At 42.0% G+C, this 26,780-nt stretch overlaps 1 pseudogene; it reads right to left on the bottom strand.

Annotated features, from left to right (window-relative positions):
- Nucleotides 1-3,641: 3,641 nt before the first annotated feature.
- Nucleotides 3,642-26,780, bottom strand: part of LOC126082512 (zinc finger protein 883-like) — a 37,368-nt pseudogene continuing 14,229 nt past the window's right edge.

Genomic DNA, 26,780 nt, shown 5'->3' with positions numbered 1-26,780 from the left:
GATGAGGGCTCAGAAAGAAGTGAAGAGAGCTATAAAGTCTCTATTGTCTTAAAGAATACATATGGCACCAACAACAGAATGATGATAAAAATGTGGGCTTTAAATGCACTTTTGGTGAAGCTTTAAAAGAAAATGATGAACATGTGATAGGACAATGGAGGAAGGGCGATGCTTTTAATGCAGTGGCAAAGAACTTGTCTGAATTATATTCAGATGTTTGGTGGAAGGCAGTATTTGTAAGCTATGAACTTGGATTTCTGGCTGATGAGATTTCTAAGGAAAATCCTAAAGAGGCTGCATGGTTTCTCCTTGCTGCTTATAAATGAACTGTGCAAGACAAAAACAGAACTTAAAGATTTAGAAAATTTTGTTGTATAAACTAAAAACACATATCCTAGAATGTTCACCAAGGACATGGCTACACAATCTTTTTTAAAAAAGATTAAGGCTGCAACTGATGGATCTAACCAGCTATCACAGCAGAAAACCCATCAGCTTAGACTTAAGGGGACAGAGAAAGAACAAAAGGAGAGCAGGTTGTCTGCCTATTGGAATTCTAGAGGCAGAAAACAGGCCAAACGAGTTACATCTGTTGTCCTCCAAGCAAAGAACCATCCCTGGAGGAGTTTGGAGATCAGGAGAACTGCTAGAAGAAGCACAGGAAGCTGGGCCTTCTCGGTTTCAAAGGGTGGGGCCAGGGTCTCCTTGATCTCAAAGGGTGGGGCCACAGCCTCTTGTTTCAAAGTGGGATATTCACCAACTTAGTTCCAGAGTGTGGGACTGCCTTTAAGATGTGCCAGGGGGATGGTGCCATTGCCCAAAGCTGAGGGGGTGGGGTTTCCATGCCCAAGGGACAGAAGAATTGGGCCTGATGGGAGCTAGGGGGTGGGACCACCATTCAGATGAACTAGGAGAATGGGGCTGCCCAAAGGCAAGGGAGCAGAGCTGCTGTTCCAGCAGTGGGCCTGGAAGGCAGAGCTGAAGCCTAGGGTTGAGGTGCCTCCACCCAGAATCCAGACAGCACGGCCAAAACCCAGAGTCTGGAGGGCAGGGCCCTACCCCAGATGGTCTTAGAGCACAGAGTATTATTTCCAAACTTTGAGAGCTAATGTAATTTGTTCTGCTGGGTTTTGGACTTTCTTGGTGCCTGTTATCCCTTCTTTTTCTCCAATTTCTCTGATTTTTAATGGAAATGTCTACCTTGTCCCTGTTCCCCCATTGTACTTTGGAAACAGATAACTTGTATTATAGATTTCACAGGTTCACAGATGAAGAGGAATTTTGTGCTAGGATGGAATACACCTAAAGTTTAACCCATATTTGATTTAGATGATTCAGAAGATGAGATATTGGACTTGGTGTTGCTTTACGATTTTTGGGATGATGTGCTAGAGTGAATGTGTGGCAAGGACATGAATTTTCGGGAGCCAAAAGGTGGAATGTTATGGATGGAATTATGTCCCCCCAAAATGTGTTATAAATTCTGATCTCTATGCTTGTGTTTTTCTTATCTAGTGCTGTTATAAGAGGAACCACAAGTGAGTGGCTTTAACAGAAATTTATTTTCTCAGTTTAGGAAGCTAGAAGTACAAATTCAGGGTGCCAGCTCTAGGGGAAGGCTATCTCTCTTACTGTGCGTTCTGAAGGAAGGTCCTTTTCTCTTCAGCTTCTGCCTCCTTGGAGGTCTCCGTATGTCTTGGCACCTATCTTACCCCATCTCTGCACACTTGCTTGCTTATTTAATTACTTTTATATCAAAATAAACTGACTCAAGACACTCTACACTAATCCTGTCTCATTAACATAATCAAGACAACCCATTCACAAAGGGGATTATAATGGCAGGCAAAGAGGTTAGGATTTACAATACATATTTTTTGAGTACACAATTCAATCCATAACAGCCTGTGGTTATATCTTGAGTCAGTCTCTTTTGAAATATAAAGGAGATTAAAGAAGCAAGCAAAGCAGAGATGAGGAGTGAGGATAGACCCCCATGCCACATGAAGACCACCAAGGAGCCAAGGGCCAAGGACCTTCCCCCAGAGCCAACAGAGAGAAAGCCTTCCCCTTGAGCCGGCACCCTTAATTTGGACTTCTAGCCTCTTAAACTGTAAGAAAATAAATTTGTTAGAGCCACCCACTTATGGTATTTCTGTTATAGCAGCATTAGATACCTAAGATAACCTGACACCCAAAGTCAGTGAAATTATACCCAGCATTCAGCAGAACAGGACAGACTTGCCAATTCCAGGAGGAGATGATAGGGCTGAGACAGTCTCCCTGACCAGAAAGGTGGAGATTTTTTCTTTTGGTGAAAGGACATAAATATTGCTTTGAAGGCTTTGGTAGGGTAGAGCCTAGTAGTCGAAAAGGCACTCCCCATGTTTCCCAACCTGCCTCACGACCCAAGCCCCAGGTGATGGCCATTATACCAGCATGTGGGATGAGCTGAGACCTAGGTGGGTAAGGCCAAAAATAGCTAGGCTCTTGGAAAAGGGGCCACCAATCTGGAGTTTCCCCTATGGGACCAACAACCTTTGACCTCCGCATCATCACTTTTGGAACCTCCAGCTCCCACAGGGCCACATCTGGACTCAGCCTATTACCAAGATGAGAAAACTCACTTCAGACAACTACACCACCATAGTTTCCATGGTATGTCTATACAACGGAATACTGTAAAGGAAGAGGAACAAACTATCCATACATTCATCAATTTGGATGACTCTCAAATGCATTTGCTAAGTGCAAGGAGCCAGAATAAAAATGTTACACAGTGCATATGTACAGGAACAGCCGCCAGGGATTCAGAGTTAGGGAGGGTTTTACTTAAAGGGAACAGCACAAGGGATTTTGGCGGGGGGAAGAGAGTTACTATTCTGTACTTTCATTGTGCCACTGATTGTAAGACTTAATGCATTTGTCAATCCACATTCCAAAAGCGAATTACTATTTTGAATTTTTTGGAAAAAAAAAATCTTTTGGTCGCAATTTAATATCCTGATGTGTGAATAGGCATTTATGTAACAGTTCTTTGTGTGGTGGGCACTGACTTTCATGGTTTCCACTGTCTATCACTACAATCAATAGGCACCATCATGGCTTCTGCTACCTGCAAACACCATTTCCCCAGCCCCTTACATGAGGAGTCAGTTAGGCAGCTCCCAGCTCAGTGTGGGAACCTACAGGTCCAACAATCCCTTGCCTTGTCCCCCCCAATACAGGAATTCTAGCTGGGCTTCCATACTTTCCAGGCTCTGCAGGTGAGGCAGGAACCAGTATTCCAGTGAAGCCCAGCAACTGCAGCATCAATTCCTGGCCCACGGCACACCCTTGGATTGTCAGAATTACCCCGACAAGGCTCTGTGTCAGTATGGGACAGAAGTACCACTGCAGACAGGTCACACTGGGGCTCTGTGTGGACCCATCATTGCCCTAGGACCCCAGAAAGAGCCATCTGTCCATACAAACCCTGCTTGCCACACTGCTATTTCAGACAGGTGCATTTCTGCGGAATGATTTTGGGTTAAAACTTTCTGTGCAGTTTCCTCATCAGTCCACCAGGGATCATGATAGTGTTTAGGGAGAAAGGGGAATGCAAAAATATCCACTACTACACTAAACACACAGTACAACCCTGATTCTATTAAAAACATTTATTTGTATTAAGGCTGAAAAAAAATAACCAAACTACCAAGCGTGTTCTGGCTCAAGGAATCTTCCAAATTCCTGAGGAACAATAAGAAGCAGGATCAGGGCAGAGCTGCTTCCTATGAGGTGGAGGTCAAACTTCATCATTTCTGACGCCGGGCATTTTCTGCCATGGCACTCCATACTTCTCTGAAGGGTTTGATAATTTGTCACAATGGTCACACATAACTCACAGGCCATACTCAACAGTTATGTGGTTTATTAGGGAAGTAACAGGCTACAACCTGGGATCAGGATCAGCCTGGAGGCAACAGGAACAACTTGAGATCAGGATCGGGAAGCACATGGGCAAGTTCTGGATTTCCTGAAGTGGTGAGCACACCCTTCCATAGCTTCTTCGATGTGGGACAGCTCTCTCAGCTCTTCCTGGCTATGCAAGCAGGGAGGCCCTTCTCTTGGCCATGCCTGCACCCACTTGGTAGTGCCCATCCTCTCTCAAACCCTTAGGACAAACCTCCTCTTGGCCCCATCAGGACAGGCCTTCTCTCGGTAGTGAAGGCCTCCTCTTGGTCATGCATGCTCCCTCTTGACACTGCATGCCCCTACAAGGCCACAAAGGCCTCTTTGCCTTTGTCGACCTCTCCGCTGCCAACTGGCCCAACACACAACCAGCGTAGCAGCTTGCTTAGCTCTTAGCTACTTTCCTAATAGTAGCTTTCTGCAGTCATCGCTGCCACAGGCCCCCTTCTGGGCTCCTTGCTGGCTTCAGTGTTACAGCTCTTTTAGGAGGTTCCCTGCGTTCTCTCTCTCTGCTTCTCCATTCTTGCCTCTAAAAACCTGTGGGCTGGCTGCATATATAAGCAAACTCCTTGTCAGTCTCAAGGTATGGCCCTCCCAGCAGGACCACAAAGACATCAATCCCTTCGGTGCACTGCAAATCACTCAATTTGCATAATACGTTGACCAATCCCTCAAAGTGCATAAAATAGACCAATTACAGGGCAGATTGCATCCCAGGGCTAAATAAAAAGTATCAAATCATCAAGTTGTTTACAGCATACCCAGGAAATAGCAACCTGGACAAAGGCAAAAAATTCTCAGGGGTAGAAAACCAGAGCAAAGATAACTCCTCAGGGTTTACGGGCAAAAAAAATTCGTCAAGCTGTTTTTCCAAAGAACCAAGTAAAAATACCACAGAAAAGAACTCATTTGACCACACAAGAGTGGTGAGATTTTAAGTAATTTCTGCTTTTTCCACACTCTTTTCAATTAAAGTCAAATTTTCTACAATGAGAACACATTGCTTTATACTCTGAAAAAAAAAATTAAAATTTAACATAGTTGATAAAAAGAAAATGTGCTTCAAAACACATGTGTTGATGAGACTTTCTAACAAAGAGAATTTTTATATAAATGAAGAAAACTGCAAACACTATCAAAATTCACGTCCTAAGGTTGAAAGGAGACGAAGGCTGATATTTTTCACCTAATTTTACATCAGAAAATAAAAAGTGTAAAGTAATGCACGTAGCGATAAGACAGTGGAAAATTCCATATTTCTAACTTCGATAAGATTTCTTCCCTACTATGAATTTCCTTGTGCGCAAGAACAGAAATTATGTGAATGAAGGCTTTTGCACAATGCTTATAGTCACAGTGTCTCTCTAGTGTGTGAGGCTTCATTGGTGTCCTGAGTGAGGAGGGACACTGAAGGCGTCCATCATCTTTTACATTCATAGGATTTATCCACAGTGTAGTAGCTCACGACATCTAAGAATTTAAAAAGACTTGTAGGTGCTCCCAGGAACCTTACATTTACATGATGTCTCTCCAGTGTCACTACTCACAACTCCTATGCCTAGGGAAGGTTTTCCCATGCGTGCAAATTAGAACGTCTTTGAAAATACAAGAGAAAAAAAAATTTCCCCACATTCCTTACACTTACATGGTTTCTCTGCCATATATGTTCTTTCAGGTAAGAAAAAAAAAAAAAGATCAAAGCTACCCAACATTACTGAAACACACATTGTTTCTCTCCACTATCTTTCTCAGATGTGTTCCAAAGGAAGTGGGACATCTGAAAACATTCTGACATTCCTTACATTTAAATTATCTCTCCACTGTGATTTTTTAATGTGATTAGTAAGGTTTGAGGATTCATAAAAGAGTTTCCCACATTCCATATATTCAAAATGTTTCTCTCCCAGGGTGATTTCTTATGTATTCAGTGAAGGATAAGGAATAACAACTAAATGCTTTCCCATATTCCTTATATTCACAAACTCTCTCCCACTGCGAGGTTATTTATGCTCAGTAAGAACTGGAGACTGACTAATGGCTTTCCCACATTCCTTACTTAAGGCCTCTCACCACTGTGGTTTCTTATATGTATAGTGAGGTTAGAGGTCTGACTAAAGGTTTTCCCACATTCTTTACTTAAGGTCTCTCACCACTGTGATTTCTCATATGTATAGTGAGGTTTGAGGACTGAGTAAAGACTTTTCCACATTCCTTACATTCATAAGGCCTTTCTCCACTGTGAACTCTCATATGTGTAGTGAGGTGTGAGAAATGACGAAAGGCTTTGCCACATTCCTTACATCCATAAGGTCTCTCTCCACTGTGAGTTCTTTTATGCATAATGAGGTTTGAGGACTGACTAAAGGCTTTGCCACATTCCTTACATTCATAAGGCCTCTCTCCACTGTGAATTATCACATGTTCAGTGAGGTTTGAGGACTGACTAAAGGCTTTGCCACATTCCTTACATTCATAAGGCCTCTCCCCATTGTGACTTCTCATATGTACAGTGAGGTGTGATGACTGATTAAAAGCTTTGCCACACTCCTTACATACATAAGGCCTCTCTCCACTGTGAGTTCTCATATGTGTAGTGAAGTCTGAGGACTGACGAAAGGCTTTGCCGCATTCCTTACATTTATAAGGCCTCTCCCCACTGTGAGTTCTCATATGTTTAGTGAAGTCTGAGGCCTGACGAAAGGCTTTGCCACATTCCTTACATTCATAAGGCCTCTCTCCACTGTGAATTCTCATATGTCTAGTGAGGTGTGAGGAATGACGAAAGGCTTTACCACATTCCTTACATTTATAAGGCCTCTCTCCGCTGTGAGTTATTATATGTGCAGTGAGATTTGAGGACTGACTAAAGGCTTTCCCACATTCTTTGCATTCATAAGGCCTCTCTCCACTGTGAGTTCTCATATGTGTAGTGAGGTTGGAGGACTGATGAAAGGCTTTGCCACATTCCTTACATTCATAAGGCCTCTCTCCACTGTGACTTCTTATATGTTTAGTAAGGTGTGAGAACTGACTAAAGGCTTTGCTACATTCCTTACATTCATAAGGCCTCTCTCCACTGTGAATTCTCATGTGTCTATTCAGGTTTGAAGGATGACAAAAGGCTTTGCCGCATTCCTTACATTCATAAGGCATCTCTCTACTGTGAATTCTTACATGTCCAGTGAGGCCTGAGGAGTTATGAAAGGCTTTCCCACATTCCTTATGTGCATAGGGTTTCTCTCCAGTAAGAGTTCTCACAGCAGTGCTGAGGTAAGAGGGACAAGTGCAGGATTCTCCACATTCCCTACACTGAGAGGCACTGCATCTGGAGTGAGATCTGATATGATGCGTAAGTGATGAATGATCCATCAAGGATTTTCCACATTCAAGGCATTCAGAAGGGTATGCTTCCATAGGAGTTCTTCTGAGCACAGAAAGATCTGGGATCCGGTTGAAGGTCTGTTCACACTGATTGTCTTCATTACTTTCACAGAGATTCTCTACCATATGCTTCCTGTCAAAAATAGGCAGCATGTTGTTGGATACAAATCTGTAACCATTTCACCACTAACACATATGGTAAACATGTATTTTTTTGCCCTAAATTGTCCCATGTTTCATAGATTAAATCATCTGGCAGTGCGGCTACTATTATTTTCACTCTGTTTCTAAAATATCGGGTTTTCTGATAATTATACATAAGTGAAATATGTTTCAAATACTCAATATTTGACTCACATTTATGAAAATAGTATACTGTGAAAGTTCTATGAACACACAATATAAGACCCGGTTTTACATACAAATATAAGATACTTGGATGGCAGAAAAGATTTACCCTTGACTAGAACCTAAAGATTGGTGGTTCAAATTCACCCAGCAGCTCTGTCATGAGTTGGAATAGACTCAATGGTAACAAGTTTGAAATACACGTAAAGCGCTTCAAAATGTATTTTCAGGCAATAGCTGATCACATGTACGTCCATGGTCCCATAAGGTTATAATTGAGTCCAGAAATTCTGATACGCTACAATATCTTTACCATAATAGCACAGTAATAACAATAATGTTCTGATGCATGTTGCAAAGTAGTGTCTGTTCGTTATTATGAATCACTGTATGTACCTTGAATTTTTAATACAGTAAGTTTTATAAGAGTTGGTTCATACCTACAGGCTGTACACAAGCTGGCATAAGTCAGATATTCATCACCCAGGGACTACCTATTATAATGTGGTGTTCACGCAACATACAAAGCCTACTTCACGGAATGTACTGTGGACATTAAGTGATCTGTGACTGTATATGTGTGTATATATATATGGACACATATATGGATATGTATCCATATATATATGTATATATGTATAGATCCAAGTGGTTAAGAGCTCAGCTGCTACACCAAAAAAAAAGAAAAGGTCAGCAGTTTGAATCCACAAGCTGCAACTTGGAAATCCTGTGGCGCAGTTCTGCTCTGTCCTATAGGGTAGAATTGACTCGATGGCAACAGGTTTTGTTCTGTTTTTATACATATATATACACACACACACACACACATACATACACACACACATATATATATAGACTCATTTCTGTTGAGTCAAGGGTTGAGAGGCCAACTCATGGCAACTCATGAGGTTTCCAAGGAGCGGCTGTTGTGTTTGAACTGCCAACCTTTTGGTTAGCAGCCAAACTCTTAGCCCACTGTGCAACCAGGGCTCCATATATACATATGTGTATGCATGTATTGTTTTTGTTGTTAGGTGCTGTTGAGCTGATTCTAGCTCATAGTGACCCCATGTGACAGCTCTACTTGAGCTGCCCCATAGGGTTTTCTTGGCTGTAACTATCACAGAAATAGACTGCCAGGTATCTCTCCTGCAGAGTAAGTGGGTAGGTTCGAATTTCCAATCTTCTGGTTAGTAGTCGAGTGCTTAACCATTTGTGCCACCTGGGTTCCTTCCATCACATATAAATATTTTAATGCCATGACACCTTCTTAAGACTCTCCTGAAGCACTGCTGTCTCTCTAGTGAATGACACTCACCTCACATGTGTTTTCTCGTTGTTATCTTGATCTTCAATGCCATGTAATTCGCACATTTCTACTACCATGGAGGACCAGGTGTCATTTTTCGTGAATCGTAATATATTTTCAGTGGATAGCTTTTCTCCATTGTTAAGTTTTTGAGAAACTGACCCAATGATTTAAGTTGTGGTTCACAATATGAAACAAAAAGGAAAGGAATTACTCAGAGGGAAAAGGCAGCTGTAAGAACAGAAAGACTCTGACACATTTTGCTGTTTCAGTACTTTGGCAATTTTCAAAAAGCAATTTACCAGGAAATACATCCATGAAGATTAAGGGTGACTGTGACATAAACAGTGCATAATTAGGATAGCAAAGGAGAAAGGTTACAATGCACATGGAACATTAAAAGAGGAAAAAGGGATGGTCTTTTTCCATGAACACAGGTGTGTTAGGATTGATAAAAGCCAGAAAAGCAAGCTCAGGTATCTGTGAAGAACATACTCTTTAATCCAAAAGAGACTTTTTCTGATTTATTCAAATATAACTCCCTCCATGCTGGCCTGGTCTTTGAAAGGATTCTTGCCTCCCAGTGCCCCCCAACGCAGTGGTTCTAGGTGAGTGCTCTCTTGCTACTCTGGGAGGACAAATGGGTGTAGCTGACATGGTGAGCATGCAGAAAGGCGTATCATGAGGGAAGACAGGGAAGGGTGATGAACATTTCCCTGACGCTGAGCCAATACTTTGGTCTTCAGGGTCTCTGGAGATAGAGGAGGACCCTTTTACAAGATCCTAGACTACAAATTTTACTCTATCTCCATAGAAACCCCTGAAATCAATGCTCACACTTAAAACATTTAAAGAGCCTTAAGGCTATTAACCACAATAGAAATGAGAAGTTAGTTTAATACAGAGAGCTTTGTATTCATGGGGAAGGCAGTATAAGCATGCTTCAGAGAGCAAATGTCCACACTTGTCTCATTTAACAATGTATTCCCCTTCCAAAGCCCACACACCAGAGCAATATCGATGAGTATATTTCGTCACTAAAGAATAAATTTAAAACAAGAAGCCATCCATACCTACTGAGGCCAGGTTTCTGAAGGTTTCCACCATCACATCTCTGTAGAGCTTCCTCTGAGACAGATCCAGCAATGCCCACTCTTCCTGGGTGAAGTCCACAGCCACATCCTCAAAAGCTGAATCCTGAAACGTTCCACATGTTCTGGTTCAGCAAGGTACCATGCACTCCAGTGTGTGTGAAAGGAAGGGTGAGGCTGACGGCCCTGGGGAACTGAGATTTCACGGAGATTTGACACAGGGCTCTGTGTTCCACTAAGGTCTACTCCAGAGTTTAGCCATCAGCCTCATCCCTTCACTGTCTGCATTCACCTCCTCACTGACTGCATCCTGTCTCAGAGATTTAACAATACTAACGCAATGAAGTTCTCTCCACGGTTTGACAGTGATCAATTCTATTCTCATTCTTCTCTATCTATATGGTCTAGAACAGTCAGAACACACACCATAAACTGGAGAAATGCTCTAAAATGAAAGCGTTATTTCCACATCAGGATCATCAATTCCTTGCAGGGAAAAAAAAAAGTTCACGTCCTTGCACAAGGTCCACCAGAATATTTAACAAAACGTAAAGCATGAGGTGAAAGCAGGACGAGATGTTCACAACTGGGAAACACTGCAGGACTGGCAGTTTTCCCTTTTGCCCACCCTTCACCAGCCATGTGGCCTGTACAAACAAACTGGAAACCCAAGGCCCTAAGCTTGTCGTATTTTCTTAAAGAACTCCAGGTGATCAGGAGCTGACAACACCTCCTGCTTAAAAGAGAACTATGAATTTTTGCATGGCTGTCACTGACTTTTCTATAACCCTGTGGCTGTGCTGTCATGAACTCTGTCCCTTCATGGAGCTAGGCAAGGGTATTGAAAAGGTAAACAGAGCTCAGGTGAGAGGCAGGAAACAAAAGAATCCAGATACCATCACAATTTCCAAACTTTGAGACACAAAGCTACTGCACAGCAATTACTAGTGACTGCTCCCCTCAACAGAGACACCCACACAAACACGGGCTAATGTTACAAGAAGACAAAGAGCCCAATCTCTGAAGAACCAGAATAGCACGCCCTAGTGTTTGCTGACTGTGAGCAAGAGGTTAATATTCACATTTTCCAGTAAGTTCATTGAAGTCCAGAGGATTCAGCTGTTGAAAGGCTTGTGCATCCCAGGAAGCAGACTTACACATCAATCCTCTAGACGCTGAACTCATCTGCAGCCCTGAGAAGGCACACAATCATGGCTACCTGAACCCTGACCACTGTCTGGGCTGCAGGACTGGCCTCTGTGAAATGGCATCTACCCTCTGGCTCTCACACGTAGTGAGCAGACTAACGGCTGCTACACTGCACTCTCGATGCTACAATTTTACTCAACAGCTGAGCAGCTGTAGAATAGATAGGCTAGTGGTGAAGTGAGCTGTCAAGGTCATCCCTTATCAATCCTGGTATGACAGTGTCACAGCAAACATTGATCCAGTGCCACGTTCAAAAGTCTCCTTCACTGCAGTGGGCCAGGTTACATATTTTAAAGCCTTCAAAAATCCTAACTTCCATTCCTACGATATATTCAAGATAAAATATTGCATTTATTGAGTAACTACAGTATTTGAAGGGCTATGCAAAATGCTTTCACCACACTAGCTCATTTAATCCTCATGCCTCTCCTTAGCAGATACTGCTTCAAACGGGTTATAGCCGAGAAAAGACACAATCAATGAATCACACGCTCCATACTGCCCAAATGGTATGTTGCTGAGCCAGGGCCTGAATGCAGATCAATGTGCCTAAGACTAAATTCCTGACAATTACATTTTTGTTCATATGCCTACAATGTGCTTGTTATTCTGGTTGTTAATCCTCAATTACGTGGATCATCTGCTGGGCAGTAGGGAGAGGAGACCAAGGAAACATTCTATTCAATTCAGACAACCTGGAGCTCCTTCTCCTGGCAGAGCTGTGTGTCTCAGGCAAGGCTGATTCCCTACAGGCTCTTCCACTTATTAAAACTGATTTAGATAATACTGACACACAGTCTACTTCACATGGGCAAAGCAGATACAGCACTGAGCAAAACAGCAATATCCAGATGCACATGGATCATAACTTCTTTGGGTGTGGGCAGTAAATAAATGAAATACAATGTCAGGTCCTCTGCGTGCCACAAATAGTTGAGCATTTGACTGCTGGCCAAGAGGCCGGTGGTTCAAAGCTGCCCAGAGGTTCCTTGGAAGACAGGCCTGGCAATCTTCTCTGAGAGGTCACATCCTAGAAAACCTTACGGAGCAGCTCTACTCTGCACATATGGGGTTGCTATGAGTTGGAATGGACTCCACAGCAACTAACAACCACCACAAAAACATAACAGCACGTGGTGGTAAGTGCTAGGAAAAATGCAGCATAGTCGGGATGAGCAGTAACATAAGCACACTTATTTTTACTAAGTTAGTGCAGGGGAAAGTAAAATAATCATTTTAGGAAACACTAGCTAGTGAAACCTGGCTTAGTAAGGGAAAGAAAAAAATTGCACTCTCAATTCTAAAAACCTGGAAGTGCTCTGTGATGATTTTGCAAACACTCGTACTCATCGACTTCAGCAACTCCCAACGGAGAGGCACAGGAGTCAAAGAGCGCCACTGACCTTCAGGTCTGAGAAAGGGAAAATACACTGGTTATTCACAAAACAAAAACATCAATAGCAAAGAGTAAATGTTCAAACTAGGGCACTGGAAAAATAAAAGCAACATGAATAAATGTTATCAAGAAAGATAAAGAAAGTAGATAACAGTAATGATACAAAACACAAATGAAGACTTTCCGGTTTTGATCCAATATGCAAAGAGCCTGGAAGCATCGCTCTTGCCCTCACAACAAGAAAAATGCTGAACATACTAAACTCATGGTATTGAGGTCACAGGACAAACGACTGACCCCAAAACTGGAGGGACACTTGGGCAGATACAACCATTCCAGAGCAGAGGCCCAGGAGCACATTTTCTATTTGACCCTGCAGTTTGGGGGGCAGCTGTTTGCCCTGTGATTTCCATAACCTAATTAATTGAATTTATTGAAAAGAATGATCTGAGCTAAGACTTGAAAGATGTGAAGGAATGACCCAAGGGATAGCTAAGAAGAGATTATTCTAGGAGGAGGAAACGCCAGGGCACAGGCCAAGAGGTTGGAGTGTGCCTGGTATGTTTTAGGAAGACCCAAACCCCACCATGACCAGAGCAGGGTGAGATGCTGGAGCCTAACAACAGAGGAATCTGGAGAGGTGACTGGAGCCAGTGGGCTTATCATGTTCTGGGAAACATGCCGGTTTCTGAAAAGACTACGGCTTCTAACCTGAGTAAAATGCATAGCACTTTTTACCCCTTTGGTCAGAGATGGAAAATGATATAGTAGTTCTTAAAGAATTTAAAGAAACCGCGGGTAGGGGCAAATGTAAAATCTGGGAGATATGTTAGAAGGTTATGGCCATAATCAGGTAAGAAATGATGAAAATGAGTATATACAAAAAATGTACATCAAAGAAAATATGTAATGAATACTTCAACACTTTTCTAGTAAAAGCAGGTAAAAAAAACAAGGATACCCATTATCCCATTCATGTTCAATGTTATCCTAGAGATTGTAGCTGATAGATATCAAAAAAGAGAGAAGAAAAAAAGTAAAGACGGTAAGAACATTAAAGATAAAAAAAAAAAAAAACTACAATTTTAGGTTAAATAATTATATATGTAGAACCCCTAAAGACGGTATAGATGATTATAGGACTGACAGTAATCAGGTTATAAAATAAATATCCAGGTAAGGGTTATTTTAAATATTTTGTTTATATACACTAGCACCAAGCAGTTGAGAAATCAATTTTAAAAAGATATATTTTTAGTAAGGATAAAAGGTATCAAAAAGGAATGGCATTAATAAGAGATTCTAATGAGGAAACTGTTTTTACTGTTAGGTGCCATTTGACTCATAGCAACCCCATGTACAACAAAACAGAACACTGCCCAGTCCTGGGCCATCCTCACAATCATCGCTGTTTGAGCCCATTGTTGCAGCCACTGTGTCAGTCCATCTTCTTGTGGGTCTTCCTCTTTTTTGCTGACCTTCTATCTTACCAAATATGATGTCCTTCTCCAGGGACTGGTCTCTCCTGGCAACATATCCAAAGTATGTGAGTTGAAGTCTTGCCATGTTTGCTTCCAAGTAGTACTCTGGCTGTACTTCTTCCAAGAAAGATTTGTTCATTCTTCTGGCAGTCCATGGTATATTCAATATTTTTCACCAACACCATAATTCAAAGGCATCAATTCTTCTTCGGTCTTCCTTATTCACTGTCCAGCTTTGCACACATATGAGGTGATTAAAAATATCATGGCGTACCTTAGTCCTCAAAGTGCCATCTTTGTTTTTTAACACTCTCAAGAGGTCTTTTGCAGCAGATTTGCCCAATACATTGTTTGATTTCTTGACTGCTGCTTCCGTGGGCGTTGATTGTGGATCCAAGTAAAATGAAATCCTTCACTTCAATGTTTTCTCCTTTTATCATGACATTGTTTATCGGTCCAGTTGTGAGGTTTTTTGTTTTGTTTATGTTGAGGTGTAATCCATACTGGAGGCTGTAGTCTTTGATTTTCATCAGTAAGTGCTTCAAGTCTTGCTCCCTTTCAGCAAGCAAGTTTGTGCCATCTGCATGTATCAGTCTACTAATGAGTCTTCCACTAATCCTGATGCCTCATTCTTCTTCATACAGCCTAGATTCTTGGATTATTTGCTCAGCATACAGACTGAATAAGTATGGTGAAAGGATACAACCCTGATACACACCTTTCCTGATTTTTAACCACGCAGTATCCCCTTGTTTTGTTCGAATGACCATCTCTTAGTCTACATACAGGTTCAGCATCAGCACATTAAGTGTTCTGGAACTCCCATTCTTTGTACTGTTACCCACAATTTGTTATGATCCACACAGTCGAATGCCTTTGCATAGTCAATAAAACACAGGTAAACATTGTTCTGGTATTCTCTGATTTCAGCCAAGATCCATCTGACATCAGAATGATATCCCTCATTCCACATCCTCTTTTGAGTCCCCCTTGAATTTCTGCGAGTTCCTTATTAACATACTGCTGCAACCGCTTTTGAATGATCTTCAGCAAAATTTTACTTGAGCGTGATATTAATGACATTATTCCATAATTTCCACATTCTGTTGGATTACCTTTCTTTGGAATGGGCACAAATATGGATCTCTTCCATTCATTTAGCCAGGTAGCTGTCTTCCAAATTTCTTGGCATAACAAGTGAGCACCTCCAGCACTGCATCTGTTTGTCAAAACATCTCAATTGATATTCCATCAATTCCTGAAGCCTCGTTTTTCTCCAATGCCTTCAGGGCAGCTTGGACATCTTCCTTCAATACCATTGATTCTTGATCATATGCTACCTCCTGAAATGGTCAAACATCGACCAATTCTTTTCGGTATAGTGACCCTGTGTATCTTTCCCATCTTCTTTTGATGCTTCCTGCATCATTCAATATTTTGCCCATAGAGTCCTTCAAAATTGCAACTCAAGGATTGAATTTTTTCTTCAGTTGTTTCAGCTTGAGAAATACCGAGTGTGGTCTTCCCTTTTGGTATTCTAACTCCAGGTCTTCACACATTTCATTATAACACTTTGTCTTCTCAAGCTTTTGAAATCTTCTGTTCAGCTCTTTTACGTCATAATTTCTTCCAATGAGGAAATCATAAAACCTTATTAAATGGTCTCCAAAGAGACTGAAATAAATGAAAAGATAGCACATACTCTTAGATAACTGTTCTCCACAAACAGATCATTATTTCCAATGCACTTCCATAAAATTTCAATTTTATTTTTTTTTAACATCACAAAAATTCTTCCAATGTCTTTGTAATTGCAAATGTCCATAAATAGCCCAGGAATTATAAGGAATAAGGCCTGAGCTAGTCCACATATATCACATATAAAATTATATTCATGTATACTTATTTTATAAATGGGGCTATAATATTTTAGACAGTATAGTATCATTATATGAATACACAATGGACAAGCAGAAAAGAATAGCCAGTCCCAGAAAAGGCTCACCAATCTCTATGGAAAGTTGACTCAAGATCCAGCAAGCAGCGCAGGGTAGTGACAGAAGGCACTGCACTTTAATACGTGGGGCAGAATCAACTAATTGGAGTCCCCGGGTTGCATAAACAATTAAGTGCTTGGCTACCAAGCAAAAGGTTGGAGGTTGAAGGCAAGGTACAGATGCCTTGGAAGAAAGGTCTCGCAATCTATTTCAAAAAAATCAGCCATTGAAAATCCTATGGAGTTCAGTTCTATTCTACAACAAATGCAGTCACCGTAAGTTGGAATCAAGTAGAAGGCAAAAGCTTTGTTTTTTATCAAATAATTATCTAATTGGAATAGTCTATTCCTGTGTACTCCATATGTAAAAATCAATTCCAGGTAAATCAGCTTTAATTATGAGAATGTAAAATTATAATACTTTCAGAGGTTATAAGCAAATGACTTTATGACATCAGAATAGAGAAAAAATCTTATAATTCATAATTCAACTACATTAAAATTCACAATTCCTCAAACGGCAGCAAAAATGAGTGTAAAAATTTATACTGTAGGGAAAAATTTCCAAAGTTTATTAAAAAAGTGCTAAAAAGTCATAGAAAAACCAAAAAAGCCCATTGCCATTGAGTCAATTCTGACTCATAGCGATCCTATAGGACAAAGTAGAGCCACCCCATAGAGTTTCCAAGGAGTGCCTGGTGGATTTGAATGGCTGACCTTTTGAGAGACATAGCTCTCAACCACTATGCCACCAGGGTTTCCAAAGAGTCATAGAAATGTAAATTAAAAGTGGGAAATATGCACAGCCTTTTCAGGAGTAAAATACTGTTTTATACACTGATTATAAGAGCATGTTTTAGACACTGATTATAAGAGCAAAAATTACTTCATTAGATTAAGAAATGGAACAAATAAAATATATATACATTATTTTGTGGAAGGGAAAATTTGTAAAATACATCAGTTCTTTTAGTAAATTTGAAGTTGGCTATAGTCTACAATTCATTGATTTCCCCTCTCTAGAGAGTTATTGCACAAGAGCACTTGGATACTGGAAAGAGAATGAAGAGATTAAGAGCAGAATATTCACAGGAGCAAAAATTAGACTTGAACCACCCAAATCCTATAGACTCTACAATAGGTAGGTAAATTCTGGCCCATTCATACAACGGGAGCATGCGTACACAGCAACACGGGTAGGCTAGAGCTACAGACACCAACATGTATGAAACCCAAAAGCATTCTGAGGGAAACAAGTCACAGTTATAATGAAATTTACAGAGAGTGCCAAAGGGGCAAAACTAAACAATACAAGGTATAGAGATTATGGATTAAGACTTGGGTGTCACATTTACAGATACTTCTTAGATATAATCAAACACCCCGGGGAACTGGTTTCATGGGTTTGAAGGATTAGGACCATAGTGTTGTGGGACATCTCAGTCATGCAGCATAGTATTGTTAAAGTTTATTGTTCCATGTCCTAGTTTGGTGAGTAGTGTCTGGGTCTTAAAGGTTTGTGTGTGCCATCTAAGATACAACTATTGGTCTCTATCCATCTGGAGCAAAAGACAAAGAAGGAAACCATAGTCTCAAAGAAGAAACTAGTCTACAGTACCATGGCCTCACCTACCCTGAGACCAGAAGAAGCAGATGAGATGGTGCCTGGCTACCACCACTGACCATTCTGATCAGGGCCACAACAGATGGACCCTGACACAATGGGAGAATAATATGGAACAGAATCTCAAATTCCTAAAAGTAATATAAAAGAGAGAGGCTGGACTGGTTGAGACTGGAGGGCTCCCCAAGACTATTGCCTTGAGATGCTCTTTACCCCTTGAACCAAAACTAGCCCCTGAGGTGACCTGTTAGCTAAATAACAGATTGGCTCACAAAATAAAGACTATCACCTGAGAGTACAATGCTCCATTAAAAAAATCATCTATATGAGAATCGACTCGATGGCACTGGGTTTTTTGTTTTTACTGGGATATGAGATCAAAAGGTCAACAATTGTTCTAAAACAAAGATAAGAATGTAAGGGGGCAGGGGACACTAAGTTAATAGAAAGGGAACAATGAGAACAGAAATAAAGAGAATGTTCACGAATTATAAAAAATGTAACCAATGTCACTGAACAATTTGTGTAAAAATTGTTGAATGGGAACTTATCTGCTGTGTAAATGTTCACTGAAAAAAACAATAAAATGTTATGAACAAAAAAAATAAAGAGACTGGAGTGTCAGAGTTATTGTTACCAGCAATTATAAACTTCTCAAATACAGATAGCAATAATCTCCAGGCAGAAAGTTGATGAGACCAGGGTAGGACACACTGGGAAGTCATAAAAACTGAAAAAGTCTATTTATTATCAGGGATGTAGATTCCTGTTAATTAAACTACACAGCAACAGTTTACGCACTCCTTGGTTATGAGACATCTGACAATAAAGCCATAAAGCAACAGCTTAAAACATGAAAGAAATGTAACTTGCACATAATAACTTTACAAAGTCATGTGAAAACCCGTTTATTTTGATTTGTCTTAGTTCAGAAGGCCTTACATGCCTAAACTTTTGATACCTGGATCTTAGAAATTAGTTAAAACAGGCATTCCTCTGTGTGTGAGAAGTTTATATTCATTAAATGGAAAAATTCTCAGTAGAAACACAAACTGATCTAGAAATTTTCTTCCAATGGAAACTTTAAACCCAAGAAGTTAAGTACGTCATCTCCTCTGTTGACCTTGTCTAGCAAAAACAAAAACAAAAAAAAAACTTTTATTTTCGATTCCCATTCAAGACTGTGGAGAACAGGTGAAAATTATAGGGCTTAACACCAGCTCTAGGCAAGACTTAGACTGGGGGAAACACGCTTCCCACGTACTTGAAAGCCTCAAGGGAAAAGCGTCCCTCCAAAAAGGACAGATCTGCAGACCCCACATGGGATCCAGCTGGACTCAGTATCCCTGCCTCATTTCATTGATGAATTTATGAGAGAACCAAGCCCCACCCAGGACCCCATTAACAGTCAGGGACTTTTACTACCAACTCTCTTCCCCGTTTTCTACCACTTCACACAGTGTGATGTGTATTAGAACTGCACAGAAAAGGCTCCAGTGCCTGGGAAAAGCCAAGAAAACTGTTTGCAGGGATGGGACAAGGACGGCTCTGGAGGGCATGGGGCTCAGTCTCCTCAGCCAGAGCAGCTCCATCTTCAGACTCTGGTCAGATGGTTCTGTCATTCAACACAGAGAACCAAGGCCAAGGATGGGGATATTAAAGCCCCATGGTGCCTGCCCTCAGAGTCACAGAAGGAAGGTGACCCCAGTCATCCAAAGCTTGAAAATCCACATGTGTGAAGAGGTCAGTGACCGTGCAGCAGGACCTCAGGATGCTTCTTAGGGCTCAGTCCCTTGGCCTCCTCTGTGAGGAACCTCAGGGCCCAGAGCACACACTCTCTAACAATTCATACCTAGTCTCACCCTTTATGGTAACAATACCCCAGTTCTCTGCAGTACTCACCATTTCCTGGCTCCAGCTTCTGGAGGTCTAAGTGAATGTGCTCTCTAAGCCCAAGAAGCCACTCCAGGAAGAGGGATGGTAGTGTAAGCAGGGCCACTAGGCAGCTGGCAGGAAGACAAATGATGTTTGGTCCACAGAGCCAGTCAGAGCAATTAAAATCCTTACTTATGATTGCATGGATATGCAAGATGGTCGTCCTCCGTCCCCCACTGCCTGACTGGACTAGCTCTCCCTGCACCACACCTGGAACCTGAAATGGAAGGAGGAGACAGTGTTGGGTAAGGAAGGAGTGACAGGTTCTTGGCCTCCAGCTCTTTCCCTGGAGAGGGCTTCCCTCCAGGCTCAAGGCCATGCTCCACTCTGAGGATATTTGCATTTAAGGCAGATCCTGCTCCAGCCTTCCAGAGCACACGCACTCTTCACGCAGCTCCACAGGCCTCTTCCTCTGGCAAAAAAGTCACAGAGGGAGGGGCTTCCTCATCCCAGAGCATGAGAGGCACCCAGGCCTGACCAGGCTGGAAATCGTGAACTGGCTTCCTCCAGGGTCTTAGATGTCTACCGCTTGGGCTGAGGATTCACCTATGAGGTTAAGGGTTCACCTTGTAGAACAACCCACACGCTTTTTTCGATATCAACATGGGTAAATTTTCAGGGAGAATGTATTTTTCAAGTTCATGTCAATGAACTCATCACGTGTCACTGATTTTTCATTATGTGCAGCTGAAACTCTTCTGTTGTGCTTTTTTTTTAAACTTTCATTTATAGCATGGTAATATGTGATCGGCATTTTTCCTGATTTTGCAACTAACATTTCTTTCTTAATTTTTTTTTTTTCCTTCATTCTCTGGCCATGAGACCACCACTCCCCAAGCTTTCCAGAAATCTCAGAGAATTACTGAACACATTCTCTTTCAAACTTATAATAATCGATCAACCAATAAATCATAAAATCATTAAGTTTTCCCTAAGGAGCTGTCCCCACGTCTGTTCTCATGTCTTTCCTCCCCTGTACCCCACCCAGCTGACTCCTACTCTTGTATTTCTTGGTCTTGGTGCAAATGTCTTCTCTCTTCTCTCACTTGCTTGATCTGTGTGTATACCAGTGGCTCCTCTTTAAGTATTACCCTTCCTATTATTAATTCCTCTAAAAGCATTCTCTAGTTTTAATTCACATCCTATTTCTGTAATATTTTCAGCATAAACGCAAAGCTTGTTTGATATAGAGACTCTCATGCCCCACCCAAGAGAAAAATCCACATTTTCACAAGACCCCCGGGGTGCCCACATCCAAGCACTCACTGAAGGAAGGAACATTCTATCACAGATGCCCTGTCTCAGCCCGCCCACCAGGTAGGTTCATGCCTCCTACACCTAGGCTGGCTTCAGTGGCCCAGCTGGGCCCTGCTTGCCTCTCCCAGCCTCCTGGCCCGGGCTGCACTCATCACTGAAGGTAGATGCCACCCTAGTCTCCTCAGACTCCCGCGGCTAGAGCACACTGGTTTGAGTGTGCAGAGAAATGCCTGAGGGAAGGAGGGCCCATGCGCCCGCCCACGGCTGTCTCCAAAGTAGAGTACGGATTAGCAGCGAAACTTGCCACAGGGTGGACACCTAGACACCGGAAACAGAGAGCAAGAATCCCTGTAGGGGCCTGGGCCAGGAGAGAGCCATCCCATAACTGGGACATAGGCCCTGAGGGCTGCCTCCTTCCTGCCCTACCTAGCTCATGAGTCTGAGGGTGTCCAGTATCTCAGCCTTCCTGGAAAGACTGGGGCCTGACCCCTGAGGCTGAGGGATGGCTGGAGTTAGGTGGAGAGGGGGTGCCAAAAGCCAAGGTGAGGGCAGAGGCCACGAGGTGCCTGGGAAAGATCCAGGAAAGAGGGGCAGATCAGCTGCTCCACCATCTTGACTGAGGCCTGGGATGGAAGCCTGCAAAGAGAGGCTGACAGGTAGCAGATGGCACACGCTGGGAGAGAGGTGCAATTGACCTGGGTTCCAGGGTGCTCCTGTCGTGGCTTCCCTCTCCTAGGGTAGGGGAGGAGACCAGTGCCCAGCTCTCATGTACAGGCTGGAGACTGTGATTCATGCCCTACCAGGAGCCTGGAGAGAGCAGGGCAGACAAAAGGAATGTGTGGGGGAAACGCTGTGCTGGAGGACAGGAAAGGGTCACAGCATAGGGAGGGCTCGTTGAAATTCTGCTCTGCTGCCCTTTTCTCACCCCCTCAGGGAGATGGGGAAGGCTGGGAGGCCTGAGGTGGCAGTGACAGGACGGGGGCTAGGGGAGGGACCATCGCAAACTGATCTGCAAAGGCCAGAAGTGCACAACCTGTTTTAGACTCCTTCCCTTACATTGCCATCATGCACATTCGCCTTGTGAATCTCACAGCTCCCCTGCCCCTCAAGGCCAGGCTTCAGTTCCAGAGCTCTGAGGCAGGGAAGGTGCAGAGGGAGCTCAACCTCCAGGCCCAGCCTTGGCCGGCTCTTGCTCTGAAACTTGATTCATTTTTAACTCCTTCCAGTCTTAAGGAAAATTCCAGAGCAACAAGAAGCTGGTAGTAGCTATGGAAGCCACCTCTCCTTATCCAAGACATGTACAAAGGGCGAGCGTGCCGATGGTATTCAAAGAAATGACCCTCATGGGTATCAAATGGGAAACCCCTTAAGTGACATCTGCTGGAAATTAAGCACATTTTTTAAAAAGGAACCACTTTCTGCTGTTTGTAAACCTTGTAAGAAACAAGGTGACTTCAACAGCACCAAAGGATCCCAACTCCTCACGAATTTCTACCTCTCCCTCGAAGGGGAGGTGGAAGAAATTCTGCAAGGCCTGCCCAGCATCCCTTGTGGCAGCCCCTCTCCTAAGGTCATGCCCTAGTCTGAGGACAGTGGCTCAGTGTGGGGGTGAGGGACCCTCCATCTGGCAGGGGGATGGCAGATAGGGCAGGACTCTAGTCTGAAGGGGACGATCCTCCAGTCTCCATGACCCAGCCTAAGAGAGGTAGGGGTCAAGACCTGGGTGGGTTGCAGGCTGCTTGGGAGGCCTAAAACTAATGGAATCAAAGTGAGGCTCCATGGGGGACTTGGACTTCCAGCCAAACTATAAGAATGCCTAAAGCTGAAGATCCTGGCAGCTGGAGTCCAGAGAACCCAGGCAGTAGAAATAAATACATTTTTATTTTTGTTGTTTTAGGTTCAAGTCATGGGCTCAAACATAGCAATGACTGTGAGGGAACACTTAATGGTTCTTTTTACAAGGCCAGCAATACCCTGAAACCAAAGCCAGACAAGGACACCACTACAAACCAATCTCCCTTATGAATGTAATACACCACATTAACGAACAGAAAAAGAATCACATTATTGTCTCCATCAACACAGAAAAGGCATTTGACAAAATCTGAGACCTTTTCATGATAAAAACACTACAACAAACTAGACATAGAACCGAAATTCCTCAATGTGCTAAAAGGCATTTTTGAAAAACCCACAACTAACATCATACTCAATAGAGAAAGATTATCGGCTGCTAACCAAAAGGTCTGCAGTTTAAATCCACCAGCCACTCCTTGGAAACCCTATGGGTAAGTTCTGCTCTATCCTAGAGGGTCACTATGGTTTGGAATCGATGTTTTTTGGGGGAAGGACAGTCCAGACCAGTATGTCCACTTTCACCGCTGCTATTCAATATTGTACTGGAAGTTTTGGTCACAGCAATTAGTAAGAAAAAGAAATAAAAGGTAACCAAATGGGAAAGGAAGAAGTAAAACTATTCATAGATGATATGATCCTATATACAGAAGATTCCAAAGAATTTACACAAGTACTAGGGCTAATAAATTAATTCAGTAAAGTTGTAAGACAGTTCAATACAGAAAAATCAGCTGTGGTTCTATAAACTAGCAATGAACAACTTAAAAAGGAAATTAAGAAAACCCTTCCATTTACAATAGTATCCAAAAGCAAAAAAACACAGGAATACATTTAACCAGGGAGGTGAAAGATCTGTACAGGGAAAACTATAAAACATTACAGAAACAAATTAATAAGACCTATGGAAGTCACTGCAGAAGAAAGGCCTGGCAATCTACTTGCAAATTTTAAAAATGGTCAAGGGACTTAGACATTTCTCCAAAGAAGATAACCAAATAAACACATGAAAATACGCTCAATGTCATCTAGTCACTTAGGGAAATACAAATCAAAACCACATGAGATACCACTTCACACCCACTATGGATGGCTATTATCAGAAAAATGCAAAAGTATGAGTGTTGGCAAGGACGTAGAGAAACAGGAACCATCACGAACTGTGGGTGAGAATATAAAACAGTACAACCACCATGGAAAATAGTTTGGCAGTTCCTCAAAAAGTTAAACATTGAATTACCATATGACCCAGACATTCCACTCCTAGGTTGGCAGTTTGAACCCAACCAAAAGACTTGAAAACAGGGATTCAAAAGATACTTGTATACCAATGTTCACTGCAACATTACTCACAGTAGCCAAAAGGAGGAAACAACTCAAGTGCCATTAACATACGGATAGATTAAAAAAAAACATGAAATATTATTCATTCATAAGAGAAATTCTGTTCATGCTTCAGTATGGAAGAACCTTGAAAACCCTGTGCTAAGTAAAATCAGTGAGACATAACAGGGCAAATTCTATATAATTTACATGAAATACATAGAACAGGCAAAAGCATAGACACCAAAGCGTATCAGTGGCTGCCTGGGACTCAGGGGAGAAGGGAACTGGAAGTTATTGCTTAAGGGGTGGTAAGTTTCTGTCTGAATGATGAAAAAGTTTTGGAATTGGATGATGGAGACAGCTGCACAGCATTAATGTATTTAATATCACTGAAGAATACACTTATAAATAGTGAAAATGGTAAAATTTTAGTTATATATATTTTACCACAATACTTTTTTTAAAAAAAGGAGCCACTGGCCTCTTCCTTCTAAATGCTTAGGGATCGTTTTAAAGGTGCAGACCTCTAAGCACTCTTCTATGAACTGCTAAATCAAAAGCACAGAGGAGTGACCAGGACACTGGATGTCTGAAATGCCGGCCACAGGTTTTATGTACGCTCAAGTTCCGGAACCACCATCAACCCAGGGCAGATCATTTGAAGAAAGGGGAAGGTAAAAGTTCACATGCCACGCTATGAAGCTCTTCAGTTCTGAATTGACAAAGCCTCAATCACTGCCATAAAGAAGGAAATGGAAACTCAGTCAAAAAAGGCAGAGGCTCTCAAGAGACTCACAATGTAAAATGCAAAGACATCCAAGTGCAGATCCTGGCTTCTCCTACCTCACCCAGGTAGACCAGGTTCCCGTAGTTCACCAATATTATGTCCCTTTACAAAGCCCTCTAAGCAGGACACAACATACCCACTCCTTCTGGGGGAAATCTACGGACAGACAAATCCTTGTATTATCAGTGGTTGTTGTTAGGTGCCGTTGAGTTGGTTCTGACTCATAGTGACCCCATGTACAACAGAATGAAACACTGCCCGGTCCTGCATCATTCTCACAATCGTCGTTATGCTTAAGCCCATTGTTGCAGTCACTGTGTCAATCCATCTCATTGAGGGGCTTCCTCTTCTTTGCTGACCCTTCTACTTTACCAAGCATGATGTCCTTCTCCAGGAACTGATCCCTCCTGACAATATGTCCAAGGTATGTGACATGTAGTCTTGCCATCCTTACTTCTAAGGAGCATTCGGTTGTACTTCTTCCAAGACAGATTTGTTCGTTCTTTTGGCCGTCCATTTTTTATAGTATATTCAATATTATTCTCCAACACCACAATTCAAAGGTGTCAATTCTTCTTCGGTCTTCTTTATTCATCAACAACATCAACGGTAGTTAACATGAAAAACACATTTCACCAAGTGCCCACAGTGTGGTGTTGGTGGTGTCGGAGGGGTTGTTCTTATTTTCACATGGGGAGTCAAGAAGCATATGAATCAGCTTTGATTGAGGTAAGGGTATGGATGGGTAAGATAATCGTGAATAAGTTATAGATCCCTAATTTTAATCTATAATCAAAGCATAGAGACCAAACTTTATTGCTACCAGGGACTCGGGAGGGGAGAACGGGGAGTTATTGCTGAGACTATAAGATCTGCTATGGATTTTATATTTGTGTGGATGGTAAAAGAAATATACAAATGAAAAAACAATCCAACATATGGTTTTCTTTAACCAAGTGATAAATATTACGTTCTATTTACCAAGTGAGGTATAATTTCTCAGATGAACAAGACCAACAATTCATTTCACTAAGCATGACAAAGAGTCCGTAAGAGGCTTAAAAGAAAGGTTAGGATCTAACCCTGTGATCGTAACAGAAATGACCTGTTCTCACCTGAGGGAGAACAAAACTGTGTCACAGACTCCAACTTGCCTTGGGTCAAACATCTTAACAAATGGCAGAAAGCAGGTGGCTGGGTTCTAGAACCGAGCCCAAAGAATCAAAAAGTCAAGTAAATTATACACCACTGAAAGGACACTGGCAGAGGGTTTCCAAACTGAGAAAGCTTGAAACAAGTTAAAAACCAACAACAAAGAATTAGTTAAAAAGTCATTACGTATGTACACGTACATGGCTATATACAATTAGTTGCTATTTTTACTACTATTAACATGATGATATTGTTGTTGTCAGGTGCAATCAAGTTGATTCTGACTCCTAGTTACCCCATATGACCAAGCAGAACTGCCCCATAGGGTTTTCTAGGACGAAATTTTTATGAGGGAGTCCTGGTGGTGCAGTGGTAAGGGCTCAGGTGCTAACCAAAAGGTCGGCAGTTCTACCACTCACTCCTGGGAAGCCCTATGGGGCACTTCTACTCTGTCCTATATGGTCACTATGAGTTGGAAGCAGATTGCCAAGTCTTTTTCCCACAGAGCAGCTGGGTGGCGTAATCCGCTAACCTTTCAGTTAGTAGCTGTGCGCTTAAACATTTCGCCACCAGGGCTCCTTATTGACATGATAGTATAAAAATATTTAAGGCCATGGGAAAAATATGTAAAACTTGTTTATGAAATGATAAAATGTCTTTCATAGAAACCGATGGTGCAT

The sequence above is a fragment of the Elephas maximus genome, chromosome 9 (assembly GCF_024166365.1).
Source record: "Elephas maximus indicus isolate mEleMax1 chromosome 9, mEleMax1 primary haplotype, whole genome shotgun sequence".
Classification (NCBI taxonomy): Eukaryota; Metazoa; Chordata; class Mammalia; order Proboscidea; family Elephantidae; genus Elephas; species Elephas maximus.
Note: the sequence above shows the minus strand (reverse complement) of the source record. Positions and strands in the feature narration are given on the sequence as shown.